Genomic DNA, 9,477 nt, shown 5'->3' with positions numbered 1-9,477 from the left:
CAGGATTCAGTGGAAACAGTTCAGGATATCTTTTAGCCATGTCATCTTCCCTTTCCCAAGCGGCATACACGCCACTGTGGTTTTGCCAGTCGACTTTCACTAACGGAATCTCTTTGTTTCTCAACTTCTTGATTCGTCTGTTTACAATCTGTATAGGCCGTTCCTCGTAAGTGTAGTCATCACTCAGCACTACACAAGTAGGCTCTATCACATGGAAAGGATCCCGGAGGTAATCCCTCAACATAGAAATGTGGAAGACGTTGTGCATATGTTTCATTTCAAGAGGAAGCGCAACTTGATACGTCACAGGATTGATTTTCTCAATAATCTTATATGGTCCAACGTATCTCGGCGCTAACTTGCCTTTGACTCCAAAACGAGTTTGGCCTTTCATCGGTGTCCCTTTCACGAACACGTGATCACCCACTTCATATTCTCTGTCCCGTCTTCTGACATCAGCATAATTTTTCTGTCTACTTTGTGCAGTTTTCAGTCTTTGTTGTATTAGTTTCACTTTCTCAGTCGTTTCATATACAATCTCGGGCCCAAGCAGAGGCCCATCTCCAACTTCTGCCCAGCAAATCAAAGATCTACATTTTTTTTCATACAATGCCTCAAAAGGCGCCATACCAATGCTCGAATGAAAATTGTTATTGTAGGCGAATTCAGCTAAAGGCAAATGGCTTTCCCAGTTTCCCTGAAAATCAAGGACACACATTCTCAGTAAATCCTCCAGAGTCTGGATGGTCCTTTCTGACTGGCCATCAGTCTGAGGATGATAAGCACTACTCAGTCTCAATTCAGTACCCAATGCAGTCTGTAAGCTTTGCCAAAATCTTGATGTAAACTTCGAATCCCTGTCAGAAATAATGGACACAGGCACTCCATGCAGTCTAACAATTTCATCAATATAGAGTATAGCTAATTTGTCCGCATTATAAATTGTCTTAACAGGTAAGAAGTGAGCAGATTTAGTCAGTCTATCAACGATAACCCAAATTGAGTCCATACCTTTACTGGAGCGAGGCAATTCCACAATAAAATCCATGGTGATATGTTTCCATTTCCACTCCAGTATGGGTAAAGGCTGCAATAAGCCTGCGGGACGTTGATGTTCGGCTTTAACTTGTTGGCAATGAAGACATTTTGATACAAAATCGGCAATTTCTTTCTTCATTCCTGGCCACCAGAAATTTAGTTTCAAATCTTGGTACATTTTTGTATTCCCTAGATGGATAGACAGTTTTAAATTGTGGCCTTCTTGCAGAACTCTTCTTTTCAGTTCAGTATCATTCGGTACACACAGTCTTTCTTGAAATTTCAGTACATTATTTTCAAATTTGAAACCCGGTCTTGGTTTAGTTTCCCTTTCTTTGATGATCTTCTTCAAGAAGTCATCCGATTGTTATTTCTCTTTAATTTCTTCAATCAGTGCCGGTTGAGCAGAAATAGCAGCTATTGTTCCACCTTGTTCTCGTAAAACAATTTCAATTTCAGATTTTTCAAGGTCACAAAGCAATTCTTTCTGTCCGGTGAACAAACAAGCTAAATTTCCAATCGATTTTCGGCTCAGTGCATCGGCAACGGTGTTGGCTTTTCCCGGATGGTACAAAATCTGTAGGTTATAGTCTTTAATCAGTTTTAGTCATCTCCGCTGTCTCATGTTCAGTTCTTTCTGTGCGAAGAAGTATTTCAGACTCTTGTGATCTGTATACACCTCACATGTCGCTCCATACAGATAGTGACGCCAGATTTTCAATGCAAATACCACTGCAGCAAGTTCCAAGTCATGGGTTAGGTAATTCTTTTCATGCGGTCTCAGTTGTCGGGAAGCATAAGCAATAACTCTCCCATTCTGCATTAAAACACATCCCAAACCCTTATGAGAAGCATCACTAAATACAGTAAAATCATCCGCACTTGAAGGTAAGGTAAGAATCGGTGCAGTTACAAGTCGAGTTTTCAATTCTTGGAATGCTGATTCCCTTTGGTCAGTCCAGTCAAATGATATCCCCTTCTGAGTTAACTGAGTCAACGGTAAGGCAATTTTGGAGAAATCTTTGACAAATCTTCTGTAATATCCAGCCAAACCCAAAAAATTTCGGACTTCTGTCACATTTGTTGGTCTAGGCCAGTTTACCACCGCTTCAACTTTCTGTGGATCAATTGAAATTCCATCTTCGCTAACAACATGTCCCAAAAACATAACATGATCAAGACAAAATTCACATTTAGACAGTTTAGCATAAAGTTTATGTTCTCTTAGGGTCTGTAGGGCAAGTCTCAGATGATGTTCATGTTCTTCTATACTTTTGGAGTAAATCAGTATGTCATCAATGAATACAACAATAAATTCATCAAGATATGGTTTAAAGATTTTGTTCATGAGGTCCATAAATGCAGCAGGTGCATTGGTAACTCCGAAAGGCATTACTAAAAATTCGTAATGTCCATACCTTGTTCGAAAAGCAGTTTTGTCAATGTTTTCTGGTTTAACTTTCAACTGATGGTATCCTGATCTGAGGTCGATCTTAGAGAACACTTGAGTACCCTGTAACTGATCAAATAAGTCATCAATACGTGGCAATGGGTATTTGTGTTTCACAGTTACGTTGTTTAGTTCACGATAGTCAATACACAGTCTCAGTGAACCGTTTTTCTTTTTCACAAACAAAACAGGTGCGTCCCATGGTGAAGTACTGGGCCTAATGAACTTCTTATCTAACAGTTCCTGCAGTTGCACTTTCAATTCTTTCAATTCAGTCGGAGCCATTCGGTAAGGAGCTTTAGATACTGGCTGAGTACCTGAAATCACATCCACAGTGAATTCAATCTCCCTGTCAATCAAATCCCTCGCAGATTATCTGGAAAAATATTTGGGAATTCTCTAACTATGAGAATGCTGTTCACATTAGCATTATCATCAGTAGATACAATCAATACAGAGCACAGATATCCTTTACACCCCTTTCTAATCAATTTAACAGCTTTCACAGATGAAATCAGATACGGAGGATGTACTACTCCAACCCCATTAAACACAAATTCGGGTAAACTTAGTGGACGGAAAACTACTTATTTCGTTACATAGTCTATGGTAGCATGGTATTTCGTTAACCAGTCCATTCCCAATATTACATCAAAATGATCAATGTTCAGTGGCAGTAAGTCAATAAACAAATGTGCATCTCCAACAATAATTTCACAAGCAGGGTACATATATGCACAAGTCATAGATCCCCTAACAGGTGATGATACAGCTAACAGATAAATCATGGGTTCTAACGGTCTATTCAATTTTCGCGAAAAAGCATGCGGCATATATGAATGCGTAGACCCCGAATCAATCAGTACATAAGCATTTTGAGTACAAATAGAGAGAATACCTGACACAACGGTCTCGGTATTCTGCATATCTCCCGGTATTAGGGCGAACACTCGGCTCTACCTCATGGGCTCTTTCCCGGTAGCTTTGGGGTTCGGTTTTGGTACAACAGTTGATGCTGCTACGCTTGGTGCAGCTTTACTATTGGCTTGTGGAGTAGAGGGGCAGTCTTTAACCATGTGGCCCACCTTGCCACAGCTGTAACAGGCTCCAGATATTTTGTAACAGACCCCTTTATGCTTTTTGCCACACTCGGAACAGGGTGGTATGAAACCACTCCCTTGGCTGGGGCTAGTTGTTGACCCCGTATTCTGTTTCTTGTTCAATGGGTTATGCTTGCCTTTCTTGAATTTAAAACCCTGCCTTTTACCACGCCATTTAGACGCTGGTGTTTCAATTTTCAGTGCCTCGATGTTCGATTCAGCCATCAAAGCTCGGTCAAGAACATTTACATAATTCGATAATTTCAGAACATTTATTCTGTCCAGTATTGCAACATTAAGGCCGCCTTCGAACTTTCTGGCCTTCTTATAATTAGTGTCCACCATGTGTGGTGCATATCTAGCAAGCTTGGTGAACTTTGTTTCATATTCAGCAACGGACATTGTGCCCTGTCTCAGCTGTTCAAATTCAGTCACTTTTCTGTCCCTAACACACTGAGGGAAGTACTTTTCAAAGAAGGCTCTCTTGAATTGAGCCCAAGTCATTACAGTATTATCATCGCGGATAAGCATCCACCACCTTCTGGCCTCTTCTGCAAGGTAAAGGTAGCTAACAGTACTTTATGTGCTTCAGAGCACGGAAACACTTCAAATAACTTTTCTGTCTCAAGAACCTATGCTTCAGCTTTTAATGGTTCAAGGCCTCCCTGAAAGGACGTCGGTTTCATTTTGCTGAACTTATGGGTGAGAGCAATTATGTCCCCATCATTAACATTCACATTCTGTTCCGGCTGTACCGGAGGAGGAGGTGGGGGCTGTTGATTCTGTTGTTGATCTAGTCTTTCAGTTATTAGTTCCATCATTCTTTCTAGTCTTGTCATTCTTGCCTCAGAAGATGAGGATTCAGATTCATTTGCAATTCTTGCATTATCCATTTTACTATAGGCAGTTATAACAGTTATCAACATAGGCAGTCATTTGTTTAAACAGATTAACACATTAGCATATATTCAGTCATGTCATAGCCACACGCTTATCATGCTCATGTAATGCCCTAATCGTTTTTCTAGGACATCCTATAGCTCATTTGGACACGTGTGTGCGGTATAACTCGGGGTAAGTATCGCTTTGATACCACTCTGTCACGACCCAAATCCGCCCCTATGGATTTAGCACCGTAACCGGCCAGTAATCTGAGATTACCGAAGGCCTGCTTAACAGTAATACAGTAAAACAGAGTACAGGGGCCTGGCGGAAGCCAAAACAGTAAATAAACAATGTCCAATGACACAACTTTTTCTAGAACCTTCTAGAAGTTGCTTTGGGTAGGGTTGTTTGCATAATCCAACATATCATAAAAATTAATATTTTATAAATTAAATTTTAAAATAAAAAGTCTAATAAGATGTACATACAAAAAAATATTACATAAAATAGAAAAACTAACTTTTAGTTATAATTTAGCTCAAAATTTATTGAGCAATGCTTTAAACCAACCCTAAATATCAAAGTTTAAATTTATTGATCTAAAAAAAAAAAAAAATAGTCAATCAGTAAAGGAAAAAAAATTTAGGAGTCAAATTGAAAATGATGTAAAGAAGACAAGAAGTTAATCGTTGGTTTTGGGTTACCATCACGTGATGCTCCAATAGAATTGTAATTGGTGGAAGAGGTGAGGTTCATGAATTTATATTGAGTGCTTAAGAAATATAAAAAGATATGGTGAATTGTGTTTGGTGAAAGGTATAACCACATGGCGCCCTTAGAGCAACCAATAATTTTTCAAAGAAGAGAGGTTATGTAGGTTTCCTAAGGGCGTATCCAACCCTTCATCTTTCGTTTCATCAAATTTAAATTTGATGAAAAATGTGCAAAATTGGTATTTCAACGTCAACATTAAATCAGTATTAAATTGAGAATATCTTAAATTTTTCATTAAATTGAGGATATTGGAACTTTTCACCAAATTAATATAGATAGTCGTTAGCTTGATAGGTGGCTATTAGACAATACATGAGCACCAGACGACTAACCAGATGTTTGTCTAGTTGTCCCTCCGGTTGACCACCTCCTTGCAAAATTTGTTTCAGAATTTTGGAAAATTCACATTGGCCGGGAGAAATTCTATTTCCCCACATCTACTTACCTCAGTGCGCATCATTTTTCAGCACACACACTTATTAATTTGATTATTAATTATTTTTATCAATCCACACACTAAATGTTTCAATACACACCACCTCAACCCTTCTTCCACCCACTTGTTGAAAATTGTAGACCCACTACTATGGTTCCATTCTAGAAAAAAAAGACCACCGTCCTCCATTGAAGACCTCCATTCCATTGAAAACCCCATTAAAGACCCTATCATAAAAAAAAATAATAATAATAATAATAAATTACTATGAACCAACGAGCTAAAGACCAAAAAAAATAATAATAATAATTAAAAAAAAACAAAAAGCAAAAAAAAAAAAATCAAAGAGAAATATTCTCATGATGACTCGGAAATATTTCGATAGGAAAATAAAACATTGAAAAAAATAAAAGGAGACAATCTTCATCTCTTTCATTCTTCAATTTGAATCAATTTCGTATTAAACACAAATAAAAACTAAACAGGTCACCAGAAGAACCTATTTTCATCCAAATTATCAGTTAAAATCCCACCATTATCTTATATTCATAAAATTTACATTCAATTACACATGATTTTTTTCATCAACTCAAGATCCATCATCTAGTTAAACATTCTCGAAATCGAAACAGAAACCAATACAATTATATGAAATCAAAAAGTATTCCACTCACAATCGATTTTTAATGTTTGGATGACAAATTAGGGTTTAGATTTTGACAAATCAAGAGAGATCAAACAACAATGAGGAGAATTTTAGATGAGATTGGGGGTTTTAGACAACTGGGAATGATGGAAAGAGATTAGGGTTTAGATTTTTTTAATGTGTTGAGATTTTTTTATTTTTAAAAGATGCGCACAAAGAATATTTTGATATAATATTATGGGTGTGTTTTGATGTCCATTATAGTCATTTTATTTTAGGGTATAATTGTTGTTAAAATAATATTTTATTAAGTGTGTGTACTGAGATAAGTAAATGTGAGGAAATAGAATTTCTCATTGGCTGTTCCACCAGCTGGACCTTCCCCGATCGTCCTTCCAGTCAACCGGTGGTTTGATGAAATCTCAAATTATTTCATTGGAATACACAATATCAAATAAAATTTTACTCAAATTTTTATTCAAATCTGATTAAAAAAAATGGAAATAAATAAACGTTACTCTAAGAACATGGAGGGTGGGGACTACACGTGTTATTTTTTTTTTGGTGCTATCAGGTGTTATCTTGGGAGTCCGGATCCTTGGCCGTCCATTCCTACGGCTGTTCTTGTGGCACCCCAAAACGACGTCGTTTTGGGGAAAATTTCAATTTAAAAAAAAAAAAACCAGAACAGAAGCAAAGCGGAGGGGGAGAAGAAGGAAGGAAGAAGGGAGAAAAGGAAGGCAGCGGCAGATCCGAGCAAACCAAAGAGGGAGAAGAAGGGAGAAGAAGGAAGGCAGCAGCAGATCCAGACTCCTTCTCAGTGATTTGTAGCCACCGCCATTGCCGCCCACCTGTCCCTCTCTGTCTCTTTCTTTTTCAACGTTGGGGCTTCAATCCGGCTCCCTTTCGTCCTCTCTCTCTGTAACTTTTTCTCTTCTCATTTTTCTCTTCCTCTCTACACATACATGCATGTATATATGTAAGCCAATTCATGTGTCTGATGAACAAATCACAAAACTGAATTTTTTTTATTTATTGATTAATTTTTCTTCAATATTCTAATGAGTGAATCAGAAAAATGAATATATTCATGGCTATTTGTAGAGAGAATCACAAAAATGAGTGAATCACAAAACCCAAAAAATCTTGCTTTTGTAGAGAGAATCAAAGGAGATATGGGTTGTTTGTGTGGTTGAGAGGGAAAGAAAGTTTATTTGGGTTTGTATAAAGAGCTAGGGTGGGTTTGATAGTTTTTTATTTAGACATCCTCTTCTCCCTCTCTGATTTGGTTTGTAGATCCTCTTCTTCCCCTCTTTGGTTTGGTTTGTAGATCCTCTTCTCCCTCTCTCTGGTTTGGTGTGCTTCAGTTTTGGTTTTTTTTTTTTTTTAAATTGAAATTTCCTCCAAAATGACGTCGTTTTGAGGGTGCCGCAGGAATAGCCACGGGAATGGACGGGCGAGGATCCAGACTCGTTATCTTGGTGGGAATGAAAAGATTGGCTTAAACACTCTGTTAAATAATAAATACATAAAAGAATATGGGCAAATTACATATACCCCTCTCGAGGTTTAGCAAAATTACAGATACCTCCCTGAGGTTTGAGAAATTACAGATACCCCCCTGAAGGTACTATTTGCATAACAAATTAGGGGGCAAATTGTTATGAAAATATAAACCTCATGAGGCAATTTGTTATGAAAATATAAACCTCAGGGGGGTATTTGTAATTTTTGAAACTTCAGAAGCGTATCTATAATTTAACTAAACCTCGAGGGAGGTATATGTAATTTTCCCAAAGATTTGCATAAACACAAGACATTCCTATAAAGTAAAGCTCTTTTTAATATAATATATATGATAATGAAAAGGAAGTAGATAAGTTATCTGAGTAGGAATTCCACAACTTTAAAAGTACATTACCAAATATAAAAAATATATATTAGGAACATGTTTGGTAGCTCGAAAGTAGTTGGCTCGAATTCACTTGAAATTTAAAATGACGTCGTTTTGAATTTTTTTACCGGTAAGAAATATTAAAATTCTCTTACCGGTAAGACAATTTTCATTGAATAACCTCCTCGTAAAACGAAATTACCATTCCAAAACAACGTCATTTTGGATTCGAGACAAATTCAAGTTTGCAAATTTCGAGCTACGTATCATGATTGTATATATGAATGCATGTCCAAACAAATATATATATATATATATTATAAAATTTATTGACATAATTTTGTTATTCTTAAATTGTCCTGTAACTTTAATTGAAAGTTGATTTATAAGTTGACTTTTTAATTTATTATAAAAATTTAAAAAAAATATAAAAATAAAAAAAAATAATATGACTTAAATAAATTTAATAAATTAATTTATAAACTCCTTCCAAGTAGGCCAATTTTTTTATTTAAAATTCTATAACTTCGTTTGATTTCATATTAAATGTCAAGCTGTCCATTGCACATGGTTTCATATATTTATTATAAATAAATAAATAAAAACATGTGTTAAGCATACTTATTTTGACCATGTCTTACAACAAAAAAAAAAAAAAAAGTGCTATTTACTTTTTGCTTCCAATATTCTCATGTCAAAAATTATAAGGTTAATTATACTTTATTCTTTTTTTTTATATTTGATCACTTTTTTATTTGGACCTTTAAAATTTATTTTTTTTTTACTTTGATCCTTTGTGAGGGTATTTATTTAGATTTTTTTGAGTCAACCTATAACTTATAACTTTTGAAAAAATATTTTAGACTGTTTGCTTAAACTTATTTCAAACAGTTTGTGATTCTAACAACTTATTTTAACTCAAAAAACTGATTCTAAGAAGCTACTTATCCCCTGCTTCTGATTATCAGTTTCTGTTGTGGACATGTTAATTTACAGTTATACTCTTAGATTTTTTTAATTTTTTATTTGTTTAAAAATAGAAAAAGATCCAAATGGACTATAGATTATTATTAATTTTTTATGAGAAATGTAGACAAGTAGTGATTAACAAAAAATAAAAGTTAATTTAAAAAGTTATTTTACAACTTATTTAACAAACACTACTCAGTAACTTAAATCAATAATTCAATAGTTACACCAAACAGATTAACAGTTTCTGATTAAAATCATAATTTATAATCTATTTTAATAGTT

This window comes from Camellia sinensis, chromosome 12, assembly GCF_055761805.1.
Source record: "Camellia sinensis isolate YWXY chromosome 12, ASM5576180v1, whole genome shotgun sequence".
Classification (NCBI taxonomy): Eukaryota; Viridiplantae; Streptophyta; class Magnoliopsida; order Ericales; family Theaceae; genus Camellia; species Camellia sinensis.
The sequence above is the reverse complement of the archived record's forward strand: the minus strand, read 5'-3'. Positions refer to the sequence as shown.